At 35.2% G+C, this 16522-nt stretch overlaps 1 long non-coding RNA gene across 1 annotated transcript; it reads right to left on the reverse strand.

Moving 5' to 3' along the window:
• Positions 1-7154: 7154 nt before the first annotated feature.
• On the reverse strand, positions 7155-9018 carry LOC148192313 (uncharacterized). The gene is made up of 3 exons (XR_015782394.1): positions 7976-9018; positions 7529-7659; positions 7155-7270 (listed from the first exon to the last, which is right to left on the reverse strand). It is a non-coding gene; the product is annotated as an uncharacterized LOC148192313 (long non-coding RNA).
• Positions 9019-16522: the final 7504 nt, after the last annotated feature.

Genomic DNA, 16522 nt, shown 5'->3' on the forward strand with positions numbered 1-16522 from the left:
CTTACCTAACCCAGATTATTCAACATATGCGTGAAGCGTTTTTGGATATCTATAATTGTTTCCCCTTGCTTCATGCAGAACATCTCATACTCTTGGATTAGAGTATTTCGTTTAGTTCTTCTAACATCATCAGTTTCTTCATGGGTGACTCTTAACATCTCCCACATTTCTTGAGCATTATTACAAGCAGAGATCTTGTAAAATTCATCAATAGTTAAAGCATATGCTATTATATTACGAGCCTTAACATCGTGTTGGGATCTTCATCTATCTTTCGCATTCCATTATTCTCGTGGTTTGGATTCCTGCAAATTGTTAATAAGTACAGTAGGAACAAAAGGACCATTTGTGACAATTTCCCAAATTTCAGTATCAATAGATTCCATGAAAATTTTCATTCTCATTTTCCAAAAAGCATAGTTTTCTCTAGTAAAAAATGGAGGTCTATTGATAGAGGTACCCTTAGTAAAGGTTTTATGTTGCCCCGTCATTTTGAATTACTATCAAACTTGGCTCTGATAACAATTATTAGAGCGACGCAGTGAAATGGTTAAGGCGTTCAACAAACCAAGAGAGGGTGAATTGGTTTCTTATCGTAAATCATTCTTTTAATAATATTCTCACGTAAATATAAATTCCTTATAATAATTTAAACAAATTAAAATAGTAAGGAAGAGAGAAAATTGCATAGGTAATTGTTTTCCTGGTTCAGATCAAACAGATCCTACATCCATTTATTAATCACAACTTAGAAGTAATGCTTCGCTAGCACAAACCAACAAACTGTTACAATCACCTAGAAAATAAACACGTTGAAGGTTAAAACATCTCTCTTATTACCCCAAGAGATGAAAGTCACTTCCCCTGTAACGCACAAGGGATGAACACCTCTTTTGAATCTTCACAAAGGATCGATGAACACCTCCTCCAAATGCTTCACGAAGGATGATAGGCTTTCAACTCAGCAACAACAACAACACTCAATCACATTCCTTTGTGAAAGCTCTCGCTTTAGGCCAACAACAACAACACTCAATAACACTCCTTATGAAAGTTCTCGCTCTATGCCAACAACAACAACTCTCAATCACACTCCCAGTGAAGGTTCTCGCTTTATGCCAACAACAACACTCAATCACACTCCTTGTGAAAGTTCTTGCTCTATGCCAACACACCAACTTCTCAAAGCCACAACACAAGGGTTCAGCAAACCCTAGAAAACTTATCACCGCACACTACATATAAGATCTTCCGAAATACACTTATTTCGTATTTTCGTATTTCGTAGTTTAGAATGAGAGTCCCAATCTAATTTATAGAGATCTCACTCAAGAATATCTACAAAAATCCATTATCAACTAATTAACATGTGATAATCAATTATCATTGATTATGCATTTAATGAATGCACAACGGTAAAGAAACTTGCTTAAAAGTTTTCATAATTGCTCATTATAATCAATTATGGCCAGTCATAATTGATTACTGATAATCAATTATTATAATTTGATAATTGATTATCTTGAGCATATAACGAGGTTTTTGATTCAAAACAAATTTTAACGCAACCTAAGAGAAACAATATATAGAATCAAAGATAAATCACATCCTATACATCAATATACTAAATTACAAAAGCTTTAATATAAAAAACAAGTCTTCATGAAGATCTTCCTATGATAAGAGCACTTGAGACTTGACTTTGAGACATCATAAAAATTTCTACTCTTCAGTTTTATGCTAACACTAGGAATGGAGAGTTTTTCCATAGGCAAAGGCCACATGTCACCCTCTCATTTGAGAGGATTTTTTCTACTTGTCTCTCTCCTATTGGAGAGGATTTCTCCTTGCTCTCTAAGCCAAACAAGGTGGCTCTTTTAAGTTAAATTTTCTGGCCATTTAGAGACACATTAGCATATAAATAGAGGTGTCTCTCCTTCATGTATTCACCTTTTAAATAAGTAAAGTTATGCTGCCATTTTGTGCACTCATACTCTTGTAAGGTCACCCTAGGCTAGAGTAACCCAAGTGGCCTCCTCTACCCACCTTCCTCCAAAAGGTTGCTCAACCTCTCTTAGAGAACCCCTAAACACTTCATCCTTCACCATTCCATACACCAAAATCGTGAGACCTCACCATTCCACACAAAAAATGTGAGCTGCATGACTATATGGCTTGGTTGCTTCTAGATTTAGCTTGTCCTAGCTAGAGCATTGCCATCACTAAAACAATAACACGATGCCATTGTTGTGTCTTCTTCAAAGTAGTGAGATCAATAGATGTTAGAACTCATAAAGTTATTAGAAATTGGCAATGTAAAACCTAAGTACAGAGATTGTAGATTGAAAAACTATATGTTCTTGCGACACAAAGGACAAGTGTGATTGATACTGAGCCATTTTGTGATGCAATAGTGATGAAATATGTGAGAACATTGCTCTTTGATCGAGGTCGTACCCGAATCAAATTAATATGCAATTAGATCAAACACTTGGTAAGGGGGTGGTTTATGACAATTTTGTGAACTAAAAGCTACGAAATTCAAGCACGAATTCAAACAACAATGCAAAACAGGTTGGCCACTAATTGAAGTGCATTTGTTTCAAACACAGATTAACAATAGTTAATGGCTCATCTCACCCTTAATCCAATAGAATTAATCTACTAAGCGAAGACCAATCCATTTTCATAAAATGTGAATTAAGCTAACGTAGTGCATCCTTAATTAATCAATTTTGAACCATATATATAACTTAATTAACTGAGCGATAATTAAACCCAATTAGTCCATTAAGCATGTCCTAATTGAATGGGCAAAGCAGATTCAATCATGACGTTGGGCACACAAGAACATAATAGAATGAAGCACAATAATCTCATGAAAAACGCTGCAAAATCACAACACCAAACCGCAACATAAAAACGAACCCAATACGAAACCCTAAAAACAAACACAATCCAGAAAACGCAAAACACTACTAAAATGCAAACGGATATCTAAACAGAGTGCGAATTTAAAATTGGAAAACTGAGTTCATGAGAGGAAAATGAAATGAGCAAAGGAAACGAATGAAGAACAGCAACCATCTACCAAAACGAAAACCCAAGTGTAGCAGCAAGCAAAGAGGGAAAACGGAAAACGAAAATCAAAATCGAAAGTGCAATTGATTATAAAATGAGTTCAATACAAAGAGAAGAGAAAGAGAAAACGAAAAACCTAGAATAAGTTCTCCAAACAAAAAATGTGAAAATGTAGAATGAGGAGAGATGGGAGGTCTGCCCCGCTCTTGGCACACAATAAACTAGGTCGGAAATTATAATTGGGTCACTCCCAAAAATGGCCAAAAACGGCCCAATGTGCAAATTAGTCCAAAAATGCCCTAAAAACGAAATTACAATCTAATTAAATCTAAAACGCCTATGTGGAGAGTATTAGTTGACGTGGCAACCCTTTAATGTCCCAAAATATACTTCCAAAAATTCCCCTACAATTAATGACAATAATTAGCCTCATATAATTCAAATGAATTAAAATAAGAATTATTGAGCAAATTAAGCACAAATAGCATTGGGGAAATAATTGACATTTGTTGCACAATTCCCTAATTAGATATAGTACAATAATATAAGTGAAGTCAAATATTGACTCATCACTCTTGATTTAATTTCAAGGTTCCTCAAGACATATGTAGCAAGAATATTCTATTTTTCTTCAATTATAAACATTTCAAGATTTTTCAAAGAATCATAGTTGTTTTGCACGGAATCAATGATCAAACACTATATTGGCTTGATCTTAAACTTCTACTGCCATTGTTTAGCATGTTGTTGCCACCAAAGTTCATGATATAAATTTCACCATCTTCTTCACCTGATCTTAAATTTCCATTGTAGGTGTTATTGCGGTGATCTAGAGTCACAAATTCGATGATAAAGCCACATTTACAATTGACCACTGCATTGCCCTTCTTATTACAGAGAGAAGATAGGAGAAATCAAAACTTGAAAGATCAAGTGAGGTACTTTATTAAGAAAAGAGCAGACAAAATCATTCGAGAAATATAATAAGATGATATTGTACTACTTATTTGATGTTGCATTTCTTAGTTTGAGACCACTTTACACTATAGAGTTAACTTTTGTTTTGAGAGTTTGAATTTTTTTTTTCATAATAAAATAAAATGAATGACTCATGAAAGGTAATATATGTAATAAAATCTAATAAAATATAATAAATGGAAAGATACAATCTTGAACACTATAATCATATACAAATTAACGTAATTAAATAATATATTATTAAATTACATTTAAGTTAGTTTAATCTATGGTCATTATTCAATATCAAATCATAATAGTTATAGTAAAAATAAAATGATATTAGTTAGTTACGTATTAAATAATTAAGCTACAAGTATTGTATCTTGATCACCTCATTTATAATCTTAAATTTAAAATATAAAAAAAGAAACTTTAATAATAGAAAAATGCAATTTTATCTATATTTAATGTGATTGAATACAACTATTAAAAATAAAATAAAATTTGTTATTCAGGGCTTAATAATTTTGTTAACCTGACAATTTTGTTAATTTGTGTAATAAATATATAACAAATAAGAATATTAAATTAAATTGAAGGTGAACTGAATGTTGTAAACTTATTGGTATTAATTGTAAGGACTTGGATTTGAGTCAGCAAAAAGGGGATGACAAGTGGCAAAAGATGAGAGGTTGAGTACTTTAAAATAAAATTACATTAGTTTTGAAACATTGATTTTTAACTCATTCCTCTTGTCTGAGAAACCATTCCTCTTCCTGCAAGCTCTCTCCTCCTCCTATATCTTCTCCCTTTCCATTTTTCACACTGAACCATTGAGTTCTCAATTAGGTGCCGCCCCAACGATCACAAAGTAGCGGGTCTTGCTCTTAGTCGATCCTTTTCTCTAATCAGAACCGGTAAGAAAACCCCCTTTCTCATGTGCCCTAGGGTTGTAAGCATGTGATTGAACTTGATGCATGGAACCCATTTCGTTTTCTTCCGTAATCTAGCTTCTATTTGGTTCTAAGATTCGTTTTCTATCATCAATTGATGATTTCTAGGTGATTCTAACATTTGGAGAGTGCAAGCAAGTGGTCTAGGGTTCCTACTTGAGCTTGGTTGTCTACACTAGAGGTAAGGGGAGCTAGTTCTATTCTTGATTTTACTGTGTGGAGTGAATGCATGATAAAATTTTGAAATGGTATGTTATGGAAGCATGAACTTGGTTCTAGTAAACTTGAAATGCATGTATGGAAGTGTGTGTTATGTGATTTTGGTGATTGATGTCTATAAACTGTTTGGAATGACTTAGAATGATGGAATTGGGTATGTTGGAACTGTTTTGGCGTGAAAATTCTGTGGTAGTACTGTTAGAAAGGAAATAAAGTGTCTTTAGGGTCAATTTTAGGCCATTTTAGAGGAAGTGAGGTAGGGATTTTGAGTAAATGAAGGCTGCAGTGTTCCTGGACTGTTTGGGCAGCCTAGACAAGTCCATTGTGACTTGTTAGAAGCATAACAGTAGTCGAAAACAGGTTCCAAGTAGTAGAATCAAATTTGGGTCCCTAAGTTGTTGAAGTTAGTGTTTTGGAGCTGAAAGTGAACTTTAATCACTTAAAAATGGTAGTAGAAATGTTTAGAATCATTTGGATAAGTTTAATTAAGTCTAAAATGAGAATTAAGAGTCTAAGAAGTTGAGAAAAGTGGTTAGAAATGGTCAAGGGAGGTTCTGTTACCATTCTGCAGAATTCTGAGAATTCTGCAGAATTAAATTCTGCAGAATGCGCAAGCTGACCGTTCGTCCATGTCAGATTTGAACGCTCGGTCATGCCATGTGCTGAGTAGCGTTCGGTCATAATGTTTAGGCAATTAGCGTTCGTCCTTGTCTGGAGAGCGTTCGGTTTTAGGGGATGATATTAATAGCGTTCGGTCATTGGTTTAAATAACGATCGCTCAAGTTATGGTTTAGTAACGATCGCTCAAGTTATGGTTTAGTAACGATCGCTCAGGTGTTGGTTAGTAGCGTTCGTTCATTCGCTGGTTTAGTAGCGTTCGTTCATTCGCTGGTTTAGTAGCGTTCGGTCAGGGGTTGAATTAGTAGCGAGCGTCCATACACTACAAAAAAGAAGGGCATTACCGAAGGCCAGAAGCCCTCGGAAACAGCCCAAAACCGTCGGTAAAAGGTAATTACCGAAGGCTTATCGACGGCCAAAGAGCCCTCGGTAAATCTCTTGTCGCTAACATTTACCGAGGGCTTTCGCCCTTCGGTAATTACCGAGGGCCAAAAGCCTTCGGTAATTACCGAGGGCTTTTGCCCTTCGGTAATTTCCGAAGGGTGAAAAAAAAACAGGGCGTTGGGCTGCTGCAGAATGTGAGACTCTCTGTAAAGTCGCGCCCGACGCCCCCTTTGTCGCGCCTGGGCGTGAGACTCTCTATATCACTTCTTCCTCACTTCTCATTACAACCATCTCCTAAATATAGCTAACTTATGAGCATATTCTATGCTTCTATCACCCAAGTACAAAACCCAATGAGAAAATAAATACTTCTCCATACATAAATTCACCTAATAAAATCTCTTTCATAACTATAAAATATCAAACGTATATATCTAATATAATACGTTTATAACCTACATAATATAATATCTTTAACAATAAATAATAAAATATCATTCTTAAATCTCTTTAATATAATACGTATATAAAACCTACCTAATATAATATAACGTACTTGATATAATATCATTCATAAATAATAAAATATCATATAAAAAAACTAATCATTCACGTATATTTATCAGTAGCATCCAAATAACCCAACTGATAACCAATTACTATTACACTATAAACCTGTTATATGCATTAGCTTTCAAAGATTTATATAAAAACAATATCACGTTAAAGCCTCTAAAAACAACTTTTACTGCAAGAGTATATAGCATCCTTACAAAAGACCTAGGATGAATCACGTAAAACATGCCAAACAATGCAGAGAAAATGTGTGCACTGGTATATAAAAAAAAAACACAGGTAACAGTACAACCCAGAAGAAATGACTAAAATTTCTAATGTTCTTCCATTTTATCCTTTTCCACGCCCTAACTTTCTTCCATTTTATTAACTGGGGGACTAATAGATTGAGACACATACTCATTATTTTCCTGGTTGAGTGGATGTCCCGGTGCATCATCCTCCTTATCAAGGTCAAAAACTATAGTTTCTTTCTGTATCTGTGAATTAAGGAATATAAAATACAAACTCAATGATAATATAAAAATATATAAGAGCAAGCAACTTATCAATTCCAGGTGGCCAGGTGATCAAAAGGAAAACTAAAGTTGAACACAACCATCCAACCAACCAACTATTAAAGCATCTGGGCTAGTTTGGTATAGCCTTAGAAATGATATGCAAAATACAGGGACGAGGTTTATATAATTGCTTGAAAAAACACATAAGATTTTTCACCCACAATTTTAAGGGTATACCTGACTCAATAAGGATATTTGAGCTATTATGATCATTTACAACAGTATCAACTTCTTCCACTTTCTCTTCGTGATCAGAAATGTCAGGGCTGTTTTCACCAGAATCATCATTGGACGAAATCTCAGCAAATCTGGTCCAACAAAAGAACTAAATGAATAGGATATTCAGTCAAGATTTGCTACAAGTTTTACTCATGTCAGATATTAGAATGGTCAAACAAAAACAAATAAGCATAATGTTTATCGTAATGTAATTTGAATAGGATATTCTTGTTGATGATCAAAATCCCAAAACCATAGGCCTTTCCTGATGTAATTTGAATAAGAACAGATAAGCATAATGTTTATCAAAATTTTTATCATAGATAACATAAAAATAATAAATGGATGTAAGGAATACTACTGATGGGAGATGTCGATTGTCGGCTCTTAAATAAATCTTAGTACCTCAAAGAATTAGTTGTTGACTCTTCGCTAAATGATACCCTACATTCAACCAAAAATAATAATAATAATAACAAAACAACAATAATAATAATAAAAGATTGTTTGCATCCGCCCAATGCTTCTCTTTGCACTGCAGAATCCTCTTTTCTCTGTCATGTAAACACAAACCAATCTTCTCAACATACTTCCTAACTTGCAATTCATAATCAAGGAAAGACCAACATCAAGTTGCGAATAGCAAATTGAACTTGTATTAGCACATGGAAAACCACACAAAACTAATTTCTTGTGAGCTCAAAAACAGTAAAATCAGCATAAAGTTTATATAAAAGTTGAATAGTCTTGTGTCTGAGTAACAATTACACTAAAATATAAGTTAGAACTTGACATGTTTGAAAATTCTGAATACACATTCTCAAAGTATAAAAGGCATGACAACACTTTGTTGGAAAATGAAAACTTTGAAGGCAAATCCAAATGCAGTACATATTAAACCAGAAAATTGGTGAAGTTCTATGTTCTGACCTTCTTCTGGTTATGCAGAGTTTGACAAATTTATAGGAAAAAAGTAAAGAAAGTAGCAAAAGGATAGTTAATTTTGAGAATGAATGAGAGAAAAGTTTATGAAACTTTGAGGGAGAAAAGTTTATGAAACTTTGAACATAAGTGCTCCACAATAAACCAGGCATCTCAATATTGCGGACAACCTCTCCCAGCTTCTTCATGTCGGTCTCATCATCCCAAGGCTTGACATCGAGTAGGACAGAAGACTTGCCACCTATACAACGTCATTCAGTTACAGTTTCCAACAATTTCAGCAATGAAGTAAAATCTAGAGATAAGAAAAAGCCCCTGTATGTGACAAGTTCTCATAAATTTCAACCATTGTTCTACTATATAGCAACATGCCTAGTTTCTAAGTTTCCCAAATAGCAAGACAATTTTACTTGAATTAAAAAAAGTCCAGAACAGCTTCCATCAATATTTTAGTTATGGGAAATGTTTCATGGACAAGAAATTACTGTCACCATGCTCTTAAGAAAGCTTACTCTCTTTTATCTTGGCAGGCGTTTTAAACCAGTGGTGGTGAGCGCAACTTTGGATTGTGCGAGAAGATAAACCCTAAATCAGAACAACTTTGGCATCGCCTCCGTTTTCTTCTATGGCGCTTTTCGTGTCTTGGAGGATCTGTTCCTCGAAAAAGTAGAACGCCTCTCAGACCATCAGATTCCTCTCCTTCCTTCGCATCCCTCGCCACTGCCATTCCAACTGTCTGCACATGAGTCCAAGCAAGGAATCATTGGATTTGATGGTCTCCCAATCTCTAAGAGAAGCGCGCGAGGGAGGGTGGGGTTCTAAGGGAAAGCCAAGGCAGGAAAGGCATGCGGTTGAGGTAGGTAAAATTATACAAGTAAATAACACACACTTTTAAAGAGACCAAACAAATATGAAAGTAGTAAACAGCAGCAGATGGAAGAAGGAGGAAAGAAAAATTAAAATTTCGAGAATAAGATATAGGAGACAAACAAATCGGAAAGATTTCTCGCCAGGATTCTAAGCCGCATGAACGAATCTATAGTTTAATTTCCCAGGGAGAACACGCCAGAACACCACGATGCCTCGACGACGAACACAATGCTCAGCCCAAGCAAGAGAAGAACAACACGAAGATGGTGCATAAATAGAAAGACAAAGAGAAAGAGTCAGAAAATAAAAGAAGAGAAGTGATGATTACGAAAGCAACTCCAATGGTACTTATGTAGCTGTCCACATACGAGTTATCCTGCAAGGAAAGGAAATGAAAAGATGAGAGAAAGCGAAAGAGAAGGGGAAATACGGTGAAGTGATGAGAGACCGACAGCGAATTAGAGAAGCAAGCATGAATTGCTGACGGAAGAGTCGCCGATAAGCAGAAGCTTGAATAGGTAACCGCTGAAATCAAATCAAACCAAACCAAACCCCAGATCACTAACACTTTCTTCCCCAACCTCTTCACGTCACGACAACACCTCCTCACGCCGCCAAAGGACCGTCGTGAACAAACCCTAAGAGAAGCACCGTCCACAATGGAAGCTGTCACGTCAATGCCTCCGTCCTTCAACCCCACACACTTTTGGAGAATGGAGAGGAGCTCGAGAACGTCCAATGGCGATGGCGGAACCGTAATACACAAGTGGGGTTCAATGGTGCTTTCAAACTCTGAACGAGAGAAGGAGACAGAGATTACATGGGGGAGAGGGGAGTGAACTCAAATGGAGGGCAGGTTGCTTTCGCGAATACGAATTTTGGGAAAATGGAAGAGGGAAATCCCAATTCCTGATTTCAATATGTCCATGCCTATACCGATGTCCAAACACCTTCGGTAAATTAGTTGCCCAGGCATAGGCCGTCCATAATAACCATTTTCATTGACCTTCGGTAAAGCCTTCGGTAATTCATCTTTACCGACGGCTCAAGTGACCTTCGGTATTAGTCCTTCGCTAAATAAGACATTTTTTTGTAGTGATAGGTAGTAGCGAGCGTTCATATTGGTGGCGTTCGACCTTGGTTAAGTTGCGATTTTGAACGTTCGGCCTTAAGTTTGTATTCTTAAGGTTGAATCTTAAGCGTCCGGTCTTGATATTGGTTAGTGATCGCTAGCGCTCGGTCTTCATGAGGTTTGATCGTTGAGCGTTCGTCCAAACAAAGTCCGCCCAAGGGCTTTTGGCGCTCGTCCAAGTAGTTCGTCCAATGGGTTAGGGCGTTCGTCCAAACAGTGTCCGCCCAAGGGCTTTTGGCACTCGTCCAAGTAGTGTTCGTCCAGTGGTGATATTTTCTGTTATGTTTTCTCTCATTCCAGTAAGTTATGTTATTTAAATATTTCGGTTACAATTTATGAATGCATCTTCATGTGATCCAGATTGGTTGAAAGTGTATGGTTATAAGTGGTTTATGATGTACATTGTTGATCCAAAAGGAATATTATGAGATTTAAAATGGTCGGATTGAATCGGAAATTTAGATCTCTCGGTGGGATCAGTTAGTGTATTGAATGAATGTAAGAGGCTTCCATATGGGGGGTTATCCCTAACACTCCAACGGTCTTTCATTCTCACTTAGAGAGGATTGACGCGTGTGGTGGGAGTAGTGGGAGGTCCTAGGGTAGACGCTATCACTGGAGGTCTATTTCGCGGTAACGGACTAGCCTTGTGTATGGTCGGGTGGAACCCCTCGGCAATGGCTTTGCAAAGCAGTAGAGGCCATCACAAGTGCACAACCCGCCCCAGCTCTACATACATTCTATGTCCGGACGTGTCTAGAGTCTTTACATGATAAGATGCTTGTCTTGATGAGTTTTATGAAATAAATGCTTATGTTTATGATGACTTATGTGTATGGATATTCTGGTAAATGCTAGATTGGTTGAAAATGAATTGTATGATTGTTTGAGACCTAGCTCACCCTTGCATTTGTATGTGTTGCATGTGTTTGCTTTCCCCCTTGCGATGATCATCCAATCCTTTGGATGTGAGCAGTAGGTGATGATGTACCTTTGGAGCAAGCTTTGGAAGTTGAGGAAGATCCAGCCCCTAGCGCTTAGGATTTCTTATAGCTCTTATTTTGAACAACTCTTTATTTTGAAAGACTCCTAGCCTTCATTTTAGCATGATCTGTGTTTTGGAGAATTATGAACTTGTACTTAAGTTTTAAAGTTTTCCAGCCAGACTTGGATAACTGTACTCCTTAATTCTATCTATTGTGTACTCTTAACTGCTTTCTATTATTATAATCGATGCATTCTACATATATACATTGTTATATATTTTGGGATGTCACATTAATAAGATATTTTCATCGGTTAATAATAATAATAATAATAATAATAATAATAATAAAATTGCGGGTTAAATATGTTTTTAGTCCCTAAACTATTGGTCGTTTCTGGTTTTCGTTCCTCTTTCAAAATAAGGTACAATTTGGTCCTCATTCTTTTCAAAATTTTGGTTTTAGTCCTCGAAAACTAACACCGTTAAAAATGTGGTAGTTTTCGAGGTTAATTTTCGAGGACTAAAACTAAAGTTTCGAAAAGAATGAGGACTAAATTGTACCCTATTTTAAAAGAGGGACGAAATTAAGGACTAAAAATATATTTAATCCTAAAATTGCGATATAATCTATTAAAATTTATCATCGAACCTAAGAAAAAGTTAAAATCTTACGTTAAAATACGTGAAAAGATACCATTCTGAAAAACATAATCATATAATGTAGGTAAATAACGTATTGTATCAAATTAAATTTAAAATAGTTTAATCATACATTATTCATGTCCAAATCATAATAATTATAGTGAAAATAAAATTTTAAAAGTTAGTTCTATATTAAATAGGCATGCGTAAATAATATACCTTTATCATATTAAATAGATGTGTTCTATGTTATCCATATGTAATGTGATTGAACAAAATTATAAATTTACAAGAATGGAATAAAAGATTACAAAATAATATAGATACTACAAGAAAAGCACAATAAGTCATAAAATGACAGTTCTTTCTTTATTTATATGCAATAAATGACAAGATAAAATTAAATTGATAGGGAGGTTAGTTAGTAATTTGGTTTCTAAAACATATTTTCACCCATTACTACTAATGATAAAATCTATGATGAAATCTATCAAAATTCTATTTAGGTGGAAAAAAAGTTACTTTTGAAACAAAAATTGAGTGAAATTAAAATTAGATTTTAAAATAAAATATTCTAACATATTTTTTTATGTTTTTTCTTAATATTAAAATAACAAAAAGATTGTTAGAATCTAAAAAATTGTTTCTTTTTGTATGTTTAAATAATGAAACTCGTTGAATATAATATTAAAAGTTTAAAATATAAATAAATTTTATATTTTTTATATTCTTTTTATACTTTTTAATCTTTATTTTGTTTCACTTGTTGTCGGGTCACTATCAGATCATCCATTAATTTTATTCTTATGCTCGAGATGTTTATACCTCAGTGTGAAGGGGGTGTGTTGGAAGTCCCACATCAACTAGAGATAAGGCCAAATTATAATATATAAGTGAGGTGCAAACCTCACCATACAAGCCGGTTTTATGGGGTTGAGTTAGGCTTAAAATCCACTTCTTAACATGGTATCAGAGCCATGGTTGGAGCCTTTCCTAGCGAGATCTATGTGGACATTCTATTCCACCCATTGTCGGGCCACTATCGGACAACCCATTAATTCTACTATCATGCTCGAGATGTATATACATCAGCGTGAAGGGGGTGTGTTAAAAGTTCCACATGAACTAAAGATAAGGCCAAATTATAATATATAAGTAGGGTGCAAACCTCACCATACAAGCCGATTTTGTGGGGTTGAGTTAGGCTTAAAAATCACTTCTTAATATGGTATCAAAGCCATGGTTGGAGCCTTTCCTAGCGAGATCTATGTGGGCATTATGTTCCATGTACTATCGGCCCGTTATCGGACGACTCATTAATTTCTACTACCACGCTCGAGATATTTATACCTCGGCTTGAAGGGAGTGTGTTGGAAGTCTCACATCGAGTCGAAATAAGGCCAATTTATAATATATAAGTGGGTGCAAACCTTACCTAACAAGCCGGTTTTTCTCCACCCATTAATTCTACTCTCACGCTCGAGATGTCTATACCTCGGCATGAAGTGGGTGTGTTGGAAGTCTCACATCGACTAGAATAAGGGCAAATTATAATATATAAGTGGGGTGCAAATCTCACCATAAAAATCAGTTTTGTGGGGTTGAGTTAGGCTTAAACTTCTTAAGGGGCACTCATAGGTTTGAAGTCATAATCCTTAAACTTCTTAAGAAGTTTCTCAATGTATTGTTCTTGGGATAGTAATATACTACCTTCTTTTCTTATGATTCTAACACCTAAAATTACATTGGCTTCACCCATGTCTTTCATTTCAAATTCAATCTTAGAAATAGTTTAATTCTAACGACAATCTCGTTGCATGTACCAAAAGTTAATATGTCATCCACATACAAACATATAATGACACAATCACCATTTTCAAATTTAGAGTACACACATTTATCACCATCATTAACTGAAAAACCATCACAAAGCAATACATTATCAAGTTTTTCATGCCATTGTTTTGGTGCTTGTTTCAACCCATACAAAGATTTTAAAACTTTAAATACTTTATTCTCTTGACCAGGTATAACACACCCTTCAGGTTGAGTCATATAAATTTTCTCCTATAAATTACCATTCAAAACGACATTTTTAACATTCATTTGGTGTATCACTAACTTATGGATAACTGCTAAGGCTAATGTCAAGACCTCAGAATGCAAAAACAAAGCAAATATAAATGGACTTTTGATCAATTGAAGAAAAACACAAAGGTGAATGGATGATATTGAAATTATGAGATGAACATGTTGTTGGGGTTTAGATTTCACCTAGTTTACTCTCATGCATATATGAATTCATCTTCTTCATTAATGTTAATATCACTTTCTAAATTTCTTAAACCCGATGTCTCGGCGAAGAAAGCCTATCCTTAATGACTAGATAAAAATGTCTTGTATCCCTAATAATTAATTATGCATTACGATTAGAAGCTTAAGATAACCAAGCGTTCTATCCCTATGTCTAGGCAATAGTTCCCTTGGGAGAAATTCCCCAGTTCTAGGTTTTCCCATATGTGTCCATATCACGAAAACCAATAATCTTGTCATGAATGAGTTAAACAAAACAAGCATAGAGCAAAGAAGAATAACCTAACAATTAATGAAAGAAGCATATATCAATTAAAACCAATTCAAATACATGAGAGTTCACAAGGTTACATCATCCCCCAACAACAAATTGAATCTAGTTCCCCTTTGTCAAGGAGAAACTAGATGAGCAATAGAATGAGAATGAAAGATAAACCCTAAAAATTGAATGGGAGAGCTTCTGCATCCACTTCTGCCTCCAGAGAGTTGGAAAAGTCTGAATTTGTGTTACTTCTGTCAAAAGATACTCCCTCTAGGACGTCCAAGTCCTTATATACAGCTGAATTGGATCATGGTCCAGCATTGACACCGCTCAGCGCCCCTACTTAGGGCGCCCAAGTGAGCTTACGAGAGAAATGGCGCTCAGCGCCCTAGGAAGGGCGCTCAAGCGTGAAACAGTGTAGTCCAGTGTTGAGGGTCCAGAAAAGGGTGCCCAAGCGTAATTGCGAGAAAATCTGCACCTAGGGCCCTAGAAAAGGGCGACCAAGTGTCCTGCGACCTTCTGCAGCCTTCTCTTTTGTTGCTCTTTCTATCCTTTTTGAGTTCCAACTTCTTGACACTTCAACTCCTCTTCCAATTCATCCCAGTTTCCTACAACATCAAGGAAATTTAGTGATAAAATCTTCAAGTGTAACTTCAACTCTCTTATTCACCAAAATAAGTTAAAAGCAAGAGAACAAGCAAGTTTCTAAGTAAAAAAGGGTACATTTATTATCAAACTTTAATCCCAAATAACGGTGAAATCAACCGTTATCAGCTAATAATACTCGAATAGAGAAAATCCTAGTCACAAGGGAAAAAAGTGTCAAAATAATCTATGTTGGATTTTTGAGTAAACCCATTTGCTACTAATTATGCCTTATACTTCTCTATACATCCATTAGGATCATACTTTTTCTTAAAGATCTATTTACAAGTATTATTTTTTGAATTGATTCAATTTCAATCTTAATGGCTTTATCTCACTGTTTTGCATCAAGAGCACTAATAGCTTCTACAAAGCTACTTGGATCATTATCAACTAGATAGGTATATAAATCATTACCAAATGAAATTTCCTTCCTTTGTCTTTTACTTCTTCTTAAATCCTCACACAATGCATCACTATTATTATTATCTATAGGTTGAGAAGTCTCTATAACCTTTAAGGAAAAAATATGTTCAAAAACCTCAACATTTTTCGTCTCCATTATAGAATTACATTAAAGAATATCACTCTTAAGAACTAGAAACCTATATGCAGCACTATGTTCAGCATAGCCAAAGAACATGCAATCAAATATTTTAGAGCCTATTTTCCTTTTCTTAGGATTAGGTAACATCACCTTAGCTAAGCACCCCCACACACTTAGATATTTAAGGTTAGGTTGATAACCTCTCCATAGCTCATAGGGAGTTTTACCAGTTTTCTTTTAAGATATTTTATTTTGTAAAAAACACGCAGTAATCAAGGCTTCTCACCAAAGGTTATCAAGTGCACCAGAACTAATAAGCATCACATTCATCATCTCCTTAAGAGTTTTATTCTTTCTCTCAACTACTCCATTAGACTCATGTGAATATGGTAAGGTTACTTCATGGATGATACCTTCTTTAACATAAAATTCATTAAACAATACATATGCATGATAAAAAAAATTGTAATCCCCGACAACGGCGCCAAAAACTTGTTAACACTCGGCAAGTGTACCGAATCGTATCAAGTAATAATAAAATGGTAAGATCAAGTATCGTTTCCCAAAGGACTCACAGCCTAGATAGTTATGTGATTTCTTGATTAAATTAG

Source organism: Vigna umbellata, chromosome 9 (genome assembly GCF_029865625.1).
Source record: "Vigna umbellata cultivar VRB3 chromosome 9, Vumbellata_1.0, whole genome shotgun sequence".
NCBI classification, from domain to species: Eukaryota; Viridiplantae; Streptophyta; class Magnoliopsida; order Fabales; family Fabaceae; genus Vigna; species Vigna umbellata.